Raw genomic sequence first — 15,428 nt, 5'->3', positions numbered from 1 at the left:
CAATGGCAAGTTTATCAAATTTACTACGGAACTGTTGTACATTTTCCCTAACAAAGGCCCATTAGACATATATGAGTCGAAAGCGAAAGTAAATTAGCGTAGATGTACATCGAGGTTGGAAGTTCTCGGCACTTGCTCTGGGAATTGGTAAACTGCGACTAGTTGTTTCATGCGTCGTCGAGGATCTGTTACGAGCGAGGAAATCGAAACCCAGCTTGGAATTCTCGGTACGGAAATACAATTTCACTTTGTTTGAGATACCTACGCTGAGGAAAAAAAATGCACTCGAATGCCTCTTGACAATAACTTGGAACAAGGTACACAATGGTTTAATGAAGGCAACAGATAATCGGCTTGAGACTGGGTTGTTTGTGTCTTTTTATTCAGTTGTGAACCCGTCTTTATTTGCTAAGAGCTACGGCTAAGAGAACATTGAATTAATTCCTCATAATGATGAATGCCAGTATTTCTATCGACATAATCCTTTGTTTTATCATCTAAACTTAATCCCCTGTCATTATTGAAGCTGGCAAAGAAATATTTATTTTTTGGTGAATAGTTTTGTCCGACATGCTTTCCCTATGTCGAAAAGTAGCATCAACACTAGGACATATTGGGCTACAAAATATGAAAGTAGGATTGTGGCAAATTTTGGGTGACTTGTTGCTGTTTGTCTGATGCATGTTGACAGTAGCTCTTAAATTTTATTTGCCCTTTGTTAGAAACGAGATACTTTGTTTTATTTCCACGAGCACAAATAAAATGTACAGAAATAGTAACCAAACGAGATTCCGAAGACGTCTCAAGGGCCTTTGCATAAACACTTCGTTAATCAAATAGTATATGTCAGGTCTCTTTCGTGCAATACGGATTATACATGTATCAATATTAATGTTAATACGTTGGATCAAGTTGCTCTTTGTATTCGAGCCCGAGGCTCATGTATAAGACGTATGAAAGTAAGCAAATACAATTGAAAAAACAGAAGCAAAAAAAAAATATATAAAAAAAATTAAAAACTAAACGTACAAAAATCATTGCTACAATTAAAAATATCGGCAGGGCGGTAACACCAGGTGCTCAATCAAAGGGACGCATTGTTTCATATTTTACATCTGGTCATTAGGAAGGAATTTGATTAAGTGTGTCCGACATGGGAGATACAAACACTCTGGCCAACAACAAAACATTGGAAGTTGCATATCGTGTGGAAATATGTACTGTTACGCCTTTTTTTACATTTCAATCTACTTTATTATCAGGTGGAGATGTCATCATCGTTATTTTCATTTGAGGCACAGATCACGAAAAAACACATCTGTGGTTAACACATTTACGAGAGAAATATACTTAAGATTACACGATGCTATTAATCAAATAACTTAAGTCTCACAATCGTGCAACACTCGTTTTTTAAAATTCACATAGAACAACTATTCTCGCCATCGTAGATAGATGCAAACTATACTAGTACTTAGCTAAAGTGTGACGTTTTCTATAAGTCATTGACCAATGAAATTCTGTTTGCTCAGTTCGTGTCCAACGTAATGATCGTTTGGAAACCGTACCTCGCATAGTTAAGAAACTGTTAAAATATGTGGTCCGCTCCTTAGATTTGGCAATTCTTGGCTGTAATGTGTCAGGTGAGTCCTTAGAAGATGCGGAAAAAGTTTTTAACAAACTTCGTCCCAGCCTTCACTTCTCAGAAGAACCTTTTGTTGACAACCTTCAAAGTACGAAAATCGAAGTATTTCTGAGGGACAATCACTTCATACTCTCTGTGCTGGTCATGGACGGTTCTACAACGAGTGATTCTTATGACAAACAAAGATGGATGGAATGTCAACGACTTGTAGAAAATATAAAGGATAAAGTTGGTATGTTATCTAAGTGCCTGCATAGATTATGTGTAGTCCTCTGTCACAATCGTTATATCATCAAATATTTAAAACCTCTTGTTTTATTATTTTCCTACTTTCTCCTGCTGTAATCGTTTTTTCGTCAAGCCAGATCACCTCAATTTATTTGGTGAGCTTTTCAGTATCAAAAATGCTGTGGAAACAAATATTTAAAAGCTCTGAGCCCTTTCTATAGACTATAGAATTTGAAGAAATTCTTCGAAACACGACTAATACGAATCCTGTGTCAGCTGTCTACGCGGCTTGTCAGTGCTTTTCATGCATATTCGAACCAATAAAACTAAATTCTTTACAAAGCAGTACGTTTGGTATTGAATCAGTTTTGACTAAATTGGCGGGAGAGAATGAGCTTTTAATATTCTCTAAACTAAAGTGAAATATACCGTAGCGATTGTAATGCGAACTTAAATCCTTTCCCACTCTCTTTTTTCACAGCCCTGAGGGTCATCATTTTGATTTGCTATCGCAACCCTTTTAATTCATCCGTGAAAGGCGACAGTACACACTACGATTTCATCGCACGAATCAGCAGAATAGAAAAGGCTTTTGTTGCGGAGGTGAACAATGGAGAGCTGGCCGTCGATGAAGATATCATGGTCGAACTATTGACGCCTCCAGTGACAGCATCCATAACAAATAAACAGATGGTCCGGTCAAGAGGCTCTCTAGAAATGGAGGCAAACGCTGCACATACGTCAAGAGAAGTGTCTCTAAAAAGATATTCTTCAGAAAGGAAAAGCATCCATGAAAAAGTCGCTCAAAATCCCCCGCAGCTGGTATGGGCGTCACAATTCTCAGTTAAATCCCCTTCCGTTGTTTTACTGAGAGGTTTCGCTCGTTATGGAAAGATACCTGATAGGTATCAGATAGGTGACCTTCAAATATGGGATCCCGAATTTAAAATTCCCGCTCACTACATGCAAGAGAAGCTGCTTGCAAACCTCCGCAACACACCTTTGATTGGAGTGCTTGTCATTAAGCACAGTGATGGCACAATTGAGTGTTTCACTGATCCAAACTTAAAAGAATTATCGTTGGAAGGGGAAATACAGCTTGCTGCCGATGAACAACTGATAATGAAAACTCGTGTTTGCAATGGAGAGGTGTCTTTTGAAGACGTTGCAGTTCAAGTATGGAAACAAGTGTATTCCGCAACACATTATCAATGGTTTCAAAGCTCTTGATAAGAAGCGTAATGGTGACCTGTACATTATTTCAGATAACTCAGGCAATTTTCGATGTGTAGTGAAAAGTCCAAATAATTTAAAAAAAGTAGCAAGAACGGCAAAGGAAGGTTTTCAACCACTGTCGACGAATAAATGGTATATAATTGTTTAAACATTATTTCTGTTTTTGAGATGAAACAAGAGTTGAATTGGGCACTCGAAGACTTATAGCGAGAGCCAATATGCCTCAAGACATGGCTTTAAGTGTCAGTATTCAATCTAATTTGTTTGTAGTAAGATTTATCTTTTAATTAGATGCAACGTGATGTGACATCGAATCGGTCGCTTTTCCGTTCATTTTCCTTTTGAAATGTGCATCGTAATCAATCAGCCTATTCGGATGTTATTTCTCAGATAAATGGTTTCAAAGCATCCTGCTTTGCTCTCAGAATTGTTTGTATGTAGGCGTGCTTATGAATCATGGTTGTTTAGACTTCCTCAACAACTACTTGCCGTGTCGTAATTGGCCACCCCGAGGATTTAAGAATGGTGTTTAGAAACCGAGAGCGAATTTTTTTTTTCATAACTTTCCTTTTAGTCGTCTTTCGGGAACAACCGAATAACTATATCTCTTTTTCGAAGACGATCTAAGGACTTAAATAAATATTTTTGTAGATAAGTCAGTGCTGAAATTAAATTGCTGCCCTGGAATGAGTGACAGCCGAAGTTCGACTGTAGTTGTTACCGACAAATCTGATTTTCACATTTATTGTGATGTTCATACCTGTAGATGTAACATAGCATAAACATGTATTTACCTTCTTGAATTTATAAATTTGTAACACCTGAGATCAAGGAACAGAAGAGTTGTGAGCTTACACTCACTATAGACTGTCTGGGACCTGATTGCTGCAACCCTTCTGTAGGTTAAGTTTCCCCCCGAGTAATTTTGAAATATGAAATTAAAAATAAAATCTCCAAATTTCTTTTCACAGTCTCTCTCAGGTTAGCCAACACCTCGATACATTTTGAAGAGTCTTAAAGGTCAGGTAAATTTGACCAGTCCCTACGCTGCGTTGGATGCCAACAGATTTCTTTGTTAGCCGCCTCTCCGTTAGTTGTCGAGCGAGGGTCTCAATAAGATAAGGTGTATACCGTCAAAAACACAAGACCTTCAGTTGTCAGCAAAGCCCGGTAACGTCAAACCCCAAAATTTTTTTTATGTATCAGTCCTCTTGTTCACATTATTTTACAGTTAAAAAGCAGCAATATCGTTCCTTTGGAAATACTTCCGGTGAATGATGTTATTTGATAATCATAAGCCTTCCCAAATGAAAAGTAATGTAATTAAAAATAGTTATTTTTGTACTTTTGCGATAAAAATCTGATCTCACCGAGCAGCACTGCAAAATTGTTGGTATGAAAGGAAATGTTTATATACCTAGAACTAATTACTGACTCTTCAGTTGTTTTTCATGTTCAAGTCCGTTTTTGAGGATGCCGTATCCGTATCCTTTATGGTCTATTACATTTCGATGGAACTCGAGTTGGACGGGTCTGTAAGGTACGTTTTATCTTCCAAATATGGCCTTCGATAAATGTCTGCAAACGCTCTGTGATTTTTCCGTTGTCATCGAAGACAATTTATCTGCGTATTTGGTGACGACGTCTAGTCGGTAAGTAGGAGATGATGTTTTCTCTCTATTTCACCCACACAATCGTGTACAGCTTTCGAGGAATGCGTAAATCGTATGTTTGTAAAGAAGTATTCGATAGTTTACGTGTGATGTTTTTGAACGAGAGGCGGTGAACGGACGAAGATGTTTCTTTGATAACTATCGAGTGACGTATTTTAGGGCCTGTTTACATAGAGGTGGGGGACCGCATGTTGGTGAGGTAACCCACCTAATCGTGGTCGAAAAACAGCTCGCGTTCATGTGTAATCTTAGAACCCCGAGATACCGGTGTGAAGTTACGAGAGGTTGTTCCATTGTCGCAAAGCATGTAAAAAGACAAAATGGCGGGCAAACGACGCATCTTGGCTGTCAATGCACTTTTCTTTTCACTAGGTGCTCTTGCTGCTACTTTTCAATTCTGTGGCTTTTTATTGTCACTTTTGAATGATGCAAAGCCTCCGCCAAAGGCAATTAACTGTTCAGGCAGCGCCGCTGTTGCACGACTTCGACACATGTACAAGAGTTAACCGTCGTCGAGGTAGAATGTGGAGAAATTTGAGGACAGAACAGTGGTGGCTTAACTTTTTTAATAGAATTTTTCCGGAAAGTTACGGCAAAGCCTCCGCCTAAGTCAATTAACTGTCCAGGCAACACCGCTGTTGCACGACTTCGACACATGAACAAGAATTAACCGTCGTCGAGGTAGAATGTGAAGAAATTCGAGAAGGACAGAACAGTGGTGGCTTAACTTGTTTAATAGAATTTTGCCGGAAAGAGAGTGAAAGAAGAACTTGAGAATGGACCGTGCAGTTTTCATGTCTGTAGTAGACGAATTACGACCCTTTCTTCGACCTGGTAGGAGTCCAAGGGGACTTGATGTGTTGTCTGTCGAAAAACAATTGGCCTTTTTGAAGGATCAAGGCTCTCTTAAATAAATATAATCATGAATAATTACTGCAAACCAAATTTTACAATAGGAAAAGAAAGGTACTTGTAGGTTAACATTGTGGATTGAAAGGTTGAAACGAATATATAACTTGATAGTACATATCTTCGCGCCTTCCGTAATATATTTCGGAGCTGATTTCTGTACCCACAGTATTTCCATCAATGCCAGAGGTAAGGGATGTCGTAGCTAGTGACCCACCCCATATTTCTGTCGACAATACGAAATTGTCTTGAACGATCCTCCCACTACCGCTTCTTGTTGACTGCTGCTCGAAAATCTTCCTCACGTTTCTTATCTTTTCTTTAACTCTATCTTACCCTTTCTTGATACAACTTCTCTCATCATCTCGCTTTTTCTTGAAGGCCTTGTATTCCGTCTCATTCATTTCTTTCAGAAATTTAACAGGCTCAGTAACAGCCTCGGGACCAAATTCTTCATTAAAAACAACAGCTAAACACCAATATAACCGGCGAAAAAGCTCGCCGGGTTTGTAAGCGCGGATGGCCATAATGTTGTAGTTCAAATTTGGCGCGCTTGCAGATGTAACATGATCGTGACCCCGGCTGGGTGGGTTACCCCACCTTGAGACGTTTAGATGGCAAATTATCACCCCGGCTGACAGGGTTATCCTACCTGGCAGACCGGGCCGGGCAACCCGCCTTGGCGGGTTACTCCATCTTTCATGTAAACGTGATCAAGATAAAATGAGAGATTTTATGGAAAGGCGGGTTACCCCACCTAGGCAGGTTATCTCACCTACCTGGGGTCCCCCACCTCCATGTAGAAATATTGTCAAGAAGTTTGGCAATCCGCAATCCTTGGTGGCACAACTGATGATCATACATCGTGTTTGTTTGGAGGTTACCATGCAGGACGTGTCGAACATTATATCTTTCAAAATGTTGGCCTGTTTGGCATCGAAAAGCACGTTAAAGGAGTGATGTACACCGACTTAAGGATTGTCTCGATGCTTTGGGACACAAAAAATGTCCTTCGTGGGACCAATAATCTCCCTTGTGAGACAAATAACCTCCTTCAGGAGATAAAGAACCTCTTTGTGTAGACAAAGATCCTCCTTCGGGAGACGAAGCACACTAATTTCACATATGACAAAGTCATTAATGACAACATAGTTAAAAGTGTGAAAAGCAATCTGCATTTTCGATCACGTTTACCGTTCAAGCAGTCAGCAGTAAAATCACAGAAATTTCGTGATCTAGAATATCATCACGAAAAGTTATGCAGTCCTCGGAAATTCGAAAACTGAGAGTGAAAGTGAAAAATGTTCTAAAAAACTCAGTTCCCGTTTCATCTGTTTTACACAACATTGCTATTAATTGTAAGGCAAACTAGTTTCTTCAGTAAGTATTTTTTCCAAGCTAAGAGTACAACAAGGTCGCTTGCATTTAATGCATCAAAAAGAAATCGTTTACTTTCTGGAGATGTCGAATTAAATCCAGGTCCTGTTCTAGATTGCAAAATTAGTTCAGTAGCATTAGTATGCGATACCACACCTGCATTCCTATTGAACTCAAGGCTACTTAGACATGGATTAAGAGCACTTGATGTAGGTGGAGGAGGTGACTGCTTTTTTAAGTCAGTATCACACCAGTTATATGGGAACCCTAACCATCACTTAGAAGTTAGAGCATTGGCTGTGCAGTGTTTGAGAAATATTCCTGGGCGAGTTATTGAAAGCAATTTGGATGGCTCATGGTTGAGGTACTTATCACATATGTCTATGCAAGGAACTTGGGCTGATCACATTGTCATACAAGCTGTTGCAGATTCACCGAACTTAAGAATTCACATTGTAGAATCAAATGCAAATGTTTCAGATTTTGACCCTAGTTGAATCTATCAATACTGAGAGTAGAGATATTAGGTCTGTATATTTAGGTCACATTGGTGAAATGCATTATGTGTCAACTTTACAAGCTGAATTCACAGTAAGGTCATATCAAACTTGCACTAATAACTGTTGTGTCAATCTTGCACCTTATGAAAATGACATAAATAATTGTAACTGTAAAAGAAAGAACAGTGTCTACATGAAAGAAAATGGACAGAAAAGAAAAGCAGAAAAGGGCATTTCTAATGAGGAAAGAATAATCAATACATGAAGAGTTATCGAGCAAAGAAAAAAATATCCAGTTCTGGATTTCAAAGTTTCATGACGTAGTTTCTCAAGAGCTATTGTATATCTGTACTTGCTGTGATCAGCTGTTTTACAAACATAGTGTACTCCATACTAGTGATTTAAGAAAAAAGATTCCTGATGTTGATAAATACCTTAGAGGTAAGAAAGTTTCAACAGTGTTAAATGGGTGCGTCAAACATGTTTGATCTATTTGAGTAAAAAAAAAGCCATCATGTGCTATAGTTAATGGCATGCAATTTTTGTGTAAACCACTATTCTTTGATTTAAATGACCTTGATCGTAGATCGCTTGCACTCAGAATTTCTTTTCAGAAACTTATACAGGCACTAAGAGGAAAGCAACTTAATATGTATGGTAATATTGTTAATGTATCAGTAGATGTGAGCAGTACTATTAGTATGTTACAACCGCTACCTCATGAAACCGCAACAATTAAGGTAAATTTTAAATGGAAGCTACAATAGCAGAGTAGTGCATTGTCATTAACTGTCAGACCAAATACTGAGTTATCAAGGCAGCAATTTGGCTTTTAAACAACAGTGATCTGTGTAATGAGGACTCAGGCACGTTAAGGCATGGTTACAACGTGAAAACGAGGCAAAAAAATTATTTTTTCATTCCAGGTCGTTGTAGAAGATCAAATTTAACAAATTTCGGTGAGGTTATCACTATGGAAATTATCTATCATTCCATGCAATACCATTGCCATAGCAACCATAATTAAATTATAGTCACCCTTGACGACGCCCAAATTAATTACCTTACTTCGAATTGAAATGGGGCAAACCAAATCTTCAAGACTTGAATCAAGTTCACCCAAACCGTATTGAGGAATAGTTAATTCATAAGAGTTAGCCCTGCAAAGGCGTCGGCATCAGCCATATGTCCGTGGGTGAATAGGTAAAAGTCAGGAAATCGTCACGGCAGCAGTTTGGAGGGTCTTTACGTTAAATTCTTAATGGTTATGAGCTTTGGGGTCAACATTGCAAGTCTAAAACAAGAAGTTCAGCAGAACTAACTTATGTTAAAATTTTTCACACTTGAATCGATTTTCTTTCCCCCATGGCGCAAAATAGGTCGTCACTCGACAATGGTCCGATTCGGACGCCATTTTGTTTCACGGCCGTTGGGAGACTGAAACAGAAACTTCGAATCCCTCTCCCCTGGGGAAGAATTTAATTGTATTTATGCCCTTTTTCTGGGGGATATGGTGAAATGAACTATGGGCTAAAAAGCAGACTTCAAGATGACGGTCGAAGGAGAGGATTCTTCGAGCTCTCGAATTAAGATTAAATCGGGTCGTTATTAACTTTAGGGTGCCTAACAGCCATTTACAGTGTTCTTCTAGGCTACAAAATACATTTCAAGGTAGTGTTTTCTTAATATTTCCGTAATTCTTTAATAAAAAAATAAATGAAGAATGACAATGGTCCATTCAAACCTTCGTAGACTTTATATTAGTAAATGAATGAATAAAGTGGTCCGCAAAGGCGGCTCGTATTACATGTTACATGAGCTCCTTAGTTTTGGGCGCGCAATTTGTCTTAAATTTCGAGCAGTTAGCTAGTTCAAGTAGCAGCGTGGAGAGTTCCAACTTGTGTTTAATTAGAACACAATATCAAATCCCATATCCTCTGCCAAGGCAACAAAGATGTCTTTAAAGATTGACTGTGCCTGGGCAAGAGTGTTTCTTGGAGAAACTAAAAGTTTAAGCAAAACTGAAAGGATTCCCGGTGAAGGAAATGCAAAGTTTGCTGCTAGATTGCTGCAAGATAGATTTAAAATCTTCAATGAACATTTTCAAGAATACCCTAGGCTACACATAAAACGGGAAGACTTCATGCGGCATTACAGAACCATTGATGAAAAATTTTACAACTGGAGAAGTAAAACCGAAAAAGAAGCATACCTAACAGCATTTTCCTCAATGAACTGGAATGAGGGCAAAGTAATTAGTAAAGAAGGGAAAAAAGATCACTCGTTGACCAGCTGCCAGGCCTTTCTTTTATTCAACTCTCAATTACAATCTACCTTCCCTATAAGTAAGTTTTGCAGAGGGGCTAGGAAAGGACCTCTGACTGAACTTAACACAAATGTCAAGAGACAATATCAGAGAGAACCTAAGGTCACAAAAAGGAAATTAAAAAGCATTGGGGAAGCAATATATGCCACTTACAATGAAAAATGCCAGGAAAACTTTCAAAAATCACTAAGTGACATTCTAGTGCTTGTCCCTGAAGCGGGTCTTCAAAAGAAGCCTTCACCTGCTGAAAAGAAAAAAATGAAGAGAAATGAGCGAAGGCAAACAAAAAAAGAACTAGAGACCAAAATGTCACAAAATGACACTGCTTTTCACCTTAGCCTTCGTCAGTCTTACAGTTCAAGACAAGTCCAAAGAATGGCCCTGTCCTTTGAAACCTTTGAAGAGGCCGAGGAGAGAGCAAAAACGACCCCACCAAAGGTCAGGGAACGATCCCACACAGCTTCACCTGCTAACATAGAAGGAAAGTTGGACCAGCTACTAGAAGATGTAGAGTCATGGCCTGATGGTCCTCCAAACTGGTCAGAAAAAGCCAGAATGTACAACATCAAAACCAAGGGAAGTGAATCGACACCTGGCAATGGAGGGCAATTAGTCAAAGCCTTTTTAAAGTAAAAAAAGTAGACATTGCCCGATTTAAGCCCCCATCAGAAGTGCATCTCAATTCAGAGGATGGCCTTACAGGTAAAAAAAAGGGGTAAATTTGTAACTAAGCCGAAAGTGGAGAGTTACATCTCTGCAATATCATTTATAAGCGAAAGAAATTGTGTATTAGGATTGAACAAAATTTGATTTATTAATTAAAGAACAGTGAGATTTAAGAGTTAAAATTTAGAATTTAGAAGTAGAAGAAGAAGGCCTGAAGTAATAAGAATGCATACCCTATAATACTTTCATGGGTTTTTATCATTTCTCTAGCTACATGTAAGAAAAGGTTTGATTAATTTTCCAGGATTCAGGGTACGCAGAGCTATGAGGAAGCAAAAGGGGGGAGAAATTTCTGTGCCTGTGATGCAATCAAGTAAACAACTCAAGCAAAGCATCCATGAGGGAATAGAGAGTGGCAAATTTAACATAGGAGAGCCAGTGATAGAAGAGAGATTACCAAATTGGCTATAAATGCACAGGGAGAGATAGAGCAGAAGAAATGCCACTTGCAAGCAAGGAAAATTCCCTTCTAAGACATCAGAAAAGAAGCATTGATTAAAAACAAAGACCTCCTTCGAATAAAAAATGATGCATTTTATGAAGAGCTCAGTGAAAGTGAGATTCGTGCAGAGCTAGAAAAGATCAGTGAGGATATAAGGGGAACACATGATGAAATCAAACAAAGGCTGAAAAGCTTTCAGCAGAAGAGGCATTGGCTGATTTGGCATGACCATTCAACCCTTTCAAATTATGGTCACATGCTCTTTTGTGTGAGAGAGATGTATGACTCAGAAATTCATCTCTCTGATGCAGAAGCTAGAGTTCAATATAGAAAAGATGTGGATGTCCAGGCAACAGTGGAGAGGCCCTATCTGTATATGCTGGGGCAGAGCAGTTCCAGTATTGAAGATCAGATAAAATTTGTTGTAAATTTAACCCAAAAAGTGAAAACAGAGGAGGATGTTGAAGTAGAAGATGAAATGAGATTCATGAATGGAGACAACCCTGCAGCAAACTTTGAATGCGGAAATCAGCATGGAGGGCATTATGGTTGCCCAGGTTGTGATGGGCATTTAAGCATGTGCCACGATCTAGATTACATGGCCCAAAGAATGTACAGAACATTGACTGAACGGCAACAGCTGGTGTTAGCAGGAAGGAAAGGAAAAGAGGCAAAACAACTCTTGAACCCATTTAAAGATCTCAAGGTCAACGAGCTACAAGCTGAAATTGAAGCAAGAGGACTTGGAGATTCAGACAAAACCAAACCAGAACTTGCAGAAATTTTAAATGAAGAACTTGGAGGGGCAACAAGAATTCCAGCACTGTTGTTTGGGGATGAGAGTGTTTCTGTGGAAAGTCTCAACCTCCAGTCCTATGAGGTACTGTGTTTTGAAGCTCTTCGCTGCTCCATGAATCACATTAAAAACATTCTGGAAGAAATCCCACATCACATTTCTGACATTGATACACTGATAAAACTTAAAGAAATACTAGCTGTCCAACTTAACAAAGAGAAAAAACGAGGAGTAGATTATCGCAAGACACTAATCTACTTAACTATAGCCCTTTACCAGACAACAACCCATGATGTGAGAGCTTTGCTGGTCACCCTGTGCAAAATGGTGGAAATTTTTTATTCCCAGGACAGAAAGAGGTCACCAAAGTTGATATTAAGGTTGCATAACCTGTGTTGGAGGCATGCAATTTTGTGCCGAAAAGTGATGACCCCAACTAGAGTCCTAACAAGCAGAAAGCTCTTTGGCATATACTTCCATGCATGTGTATCTCATTCTGCCTTTCTTCTCCGTCTTGCTTCACACTGTTCAACTAATGCAGAAATGTTTGAGAGGTTGTTTGAGGAGCTGACCGACATCACCAGGAAGACCTGGAACAACCCAGTTGAAAGCTTAGTGAGCATTGCAGTTCTGCATATGCAAGCAGAGAAAACTTCAGGAGGAAACACAGCTGTGACCTGCATCATCAGGCAAGAAAAGGAAATCAGCAACATCAACAAAGCCCTACCAAAGCTGGGAAACACAGTTTTACCCAAAGATGTCATCAACACACATGCTAGGCACTGGGAGGCTCACCTTTAGTTTATTGCTGACTTCCTCGTACCGGGAGAAGGAGTTTGGTGGAGAGAAATTGAGGATGAAGACTGTATTGAGTTCTTTGATGGTCCTGAGGAAATTGAATTCAGGGAGCAAGGACCTTCCCTTCACCACTTTCGCTCCTCCAATATCAGAATGGAGAAAATTTTCCTTCAACACTGCAGGGAAGAATGCATTCAAAGCGGAATCAAAATCCCAGCTACCAGAATTCCCAATGAAGAAAACCATAATGGAGAAGAATGCATGCAACAGAATCTGCCAGTTTAAGATCAGTCATTTGAGAGTGATGGTGAATGTGAAGAAGAAGATGAAGATACAACTCTATTAATTGACGAAGAAGAGAGTACTGAAAACCTAGAAAATAATCAGATTCCAGAACCACAACAACTGAGTGAAACAGTGCAAAATGAGACAGGTGAACCACTGGCTAAGAAACCAAAATTATCTGAAGATTTTTTACCATCCAGCAAAACAGCAAAAGCTCTTTCAGAGATTCTTGGCACAACCAAAGATGTTTTGTTATATGAAAGACTTAAAAAAAATGCAACCAAAAATTCAAGCTCAAGATACCACAAAGAACACTTCTTAAATCACCTAGCACACATTCAAGTACAAGTTCTAAAGAAATACAAGGACATAAATGAAGCAATTACTGAGTGGTCAGCCAACTTCAAGAAAGTCTTCAAAAAAAATCCCACAGAAAACCACATGAAAAAAGATCCAGTTATAGCAAAAACATGGAGGAAAAATAAAGTTGCCACTGAGCTACTTAAAATATGGAAGATCACCATTCACTTTCCTAAATAAACACTTCAAATTATTCAATGTTTTAACGTATAATACGTGCTGATATTTTGTGATTTGCATAATATTTTTCCAAGCCCTGAAAATAATAAATATTTACAGTCCTCAACATTAAATCCAAAGAAAAGCTGTCTTCAGTGGGTTCCACATGTACTGTAAGTATGAAAAAGCACCAAAAAAACTATTTAATACATACCATTTTGAGGAACTTTATTATAACAATCCAACTGATAAATATGAGTATCCTACATGTATGTAGATCTGGAACATAACTGAAGGCAATGTAGCATGGCAGAAATCTAAAAAAGAACAGCAACAACATGATTAATCATGTTGCAATGTTTAATTTTGTACAGCAATTTTTAAGTCATCAATTTATTTATGCTTCTAAAGGATTCATTGAACAAAATGAGCTCAAAATGTAACATTTGCCAAGTGCATGATGAATAATGTCGAGCAAACTGAATCTACTCAAGTGATTTTGAAACTAATGACTATATTGTTAGTTCTCTTGGTTAACTTTCATATTAGGACTTTTGATAAAAGGGCAATGGTTCACCAGAATTCTTTTTTCAGAACTAAATCATAAATTCCTTTACGAAACATGATTTAAACTTAAGCTAACAAAATGCTTTTCTTCTTACAAATGTCCCTTTCTCTCCACGTTTGTAAGTTGGACCTTAACACAGGTTACGCTGATCAAAAGAAAGATTCTCTAACAACACAAAACAATTTCAATTTCTCACGCTTCGTCCGAAACATATTGAATTAAAAAAGGGTGGAACTAAATTAACACCTGCTCGGCGATGAAAGTGATACATAGCTTTCCTGTCGGTCAACAAGCGCATAAAGCCTAGAATGATCTAGTCTGATCGAACTCACACTGAATTCAATCGAAGGACGCGCAACAAGCAACACCTTTAAACAACGTTAAAAAGGAAGCAGTGATAAAAAATTTCTTACCTACATATTCTTCCCAAGTGATTCCAGACCTCTAACACAAACAAGCCTCAGAATATAGGAGAGCGACAGAGTTTCCGAAACTTCGATGTGCCACAATGTCCGCCATCTTTGCCGCCATTTTGAAATGTTTTTCTCTGGGCGCGATTGACTTCGCGGGGGGGATTTTATCATCCTGAGCCATGCCTTAACGAGCGCGAGGAAGGTATTATACTGAAGTAAAACTGGGTAAACAACTACAATGAAGCATTATCTGAAGATTTCGAAACCAGTGATGCTGAGGGTATATTCGTAACTGAAAATAGACAAAACAATGAAGAATCATCCCAAGATGATAAAGATAAATGGAGTGAAGATGAAGCAGAAATTTGTGCTGGTGTGACTGATACATTGCTGACACCACCTGATTTTGTGAATCATAATGAACGACAGTGCATTCTTAATGTAGCACCAGCAGAAGGTAATAAGCCATTGACTGAATTCAAAGATGAATTTTCTGAAGAATTAGCATATCCAGGAAAGATCGCTTAGTCAAAGTTTTTTATAGTGACATTTGTAAATCAGAACTGAGAAGGTCAGATTGTAGAGTATTGAATATTGAGGAAAGTTTTTATAAATCCAAAAGATTGCAGATGAAAATTCTTTTAGGAAAATCACAAGTTGCTTTAAGAAAATGCCACACCAATAATAAGGCCTTAAAAGCTGGGAATTTAAAGAAAGATGGAGGACTAGGAAGTCTATTACATTATGTTGAAGGGTACAAATTCCCTAAAGCTTTAAGGGGATCCCCTGCATATTTTGAAAATGCTAAAAGAGTTCTATTTGCTATGATACGACAACTGTACACAGCTTCTTTGTTTGTAGTTTCTCATCAGCAGAAACACAATGGATTCACTTTCTTGGAATTCTTGGTCAACTGGTTGATCAGAAGCTGTATAGCAATGACAAACTAGAAAATTTAAAGTGGGATGAAAAGTGTAGGTTGATCCA

General features: G+C 38.5%; 1 long non-coding RNA gene and 2 pseudogenes across 1 annotated transcript; 2 read left to right on the top strand and 1 right to left on the bottom strand.

Moving 5' to 3' along the window:
• The first annotated feature begins 1,519 nt into the window (after positions 1 to 1,519).
• On the top strand, positions 1,520 to 4,031 carry LOC131770546 (uncharacterized; annotated as a pseudogene).
• Positions 4,032 to 9,868: 5,837 nt separating this feature from the next.
• On the bottom strand, positions 9,869 to 14,591 carry LOC136281783 (uncharacterized). Its single transcript, XR_010717985.1, has 3 exons — positions 14,442 to 14,591; positions 13,675 to 13,777; positions 9,869 to 10,138 (listed from the first exon to the last, which is right to left on the bottom strand). It is a non-coding gene; the product is annotated as an uncharacterized lncRNA (long non-coding RNA).
• Positions 11,340 to 12,978, top strand: LOC136281610 (uncharacterized; annotated as a pseudogene).
• Positions 14,592 to 15,428: the final 837 nt, after the last annotated feature.

This window comes from Pocillopora verrucosa, chromosome 6 (genome assembly GCF_036669915.1).
Source record: "Pocillopora verrucosa isolate sample1 chromosome 6, ASM3666991v2, whole genome shotgun sequence".
NCBI classification, from domain to species: domain Eukaryota; kingdom Metazoa; phylum Cnidaria; class Anthozoa; order Scleractinia; family Pocilloporidae; genus Pocillopora; species Pocillopora verrucosa.
This window is presented reverse-complemented; position numbering and strand designations above follow the sequence as displayed.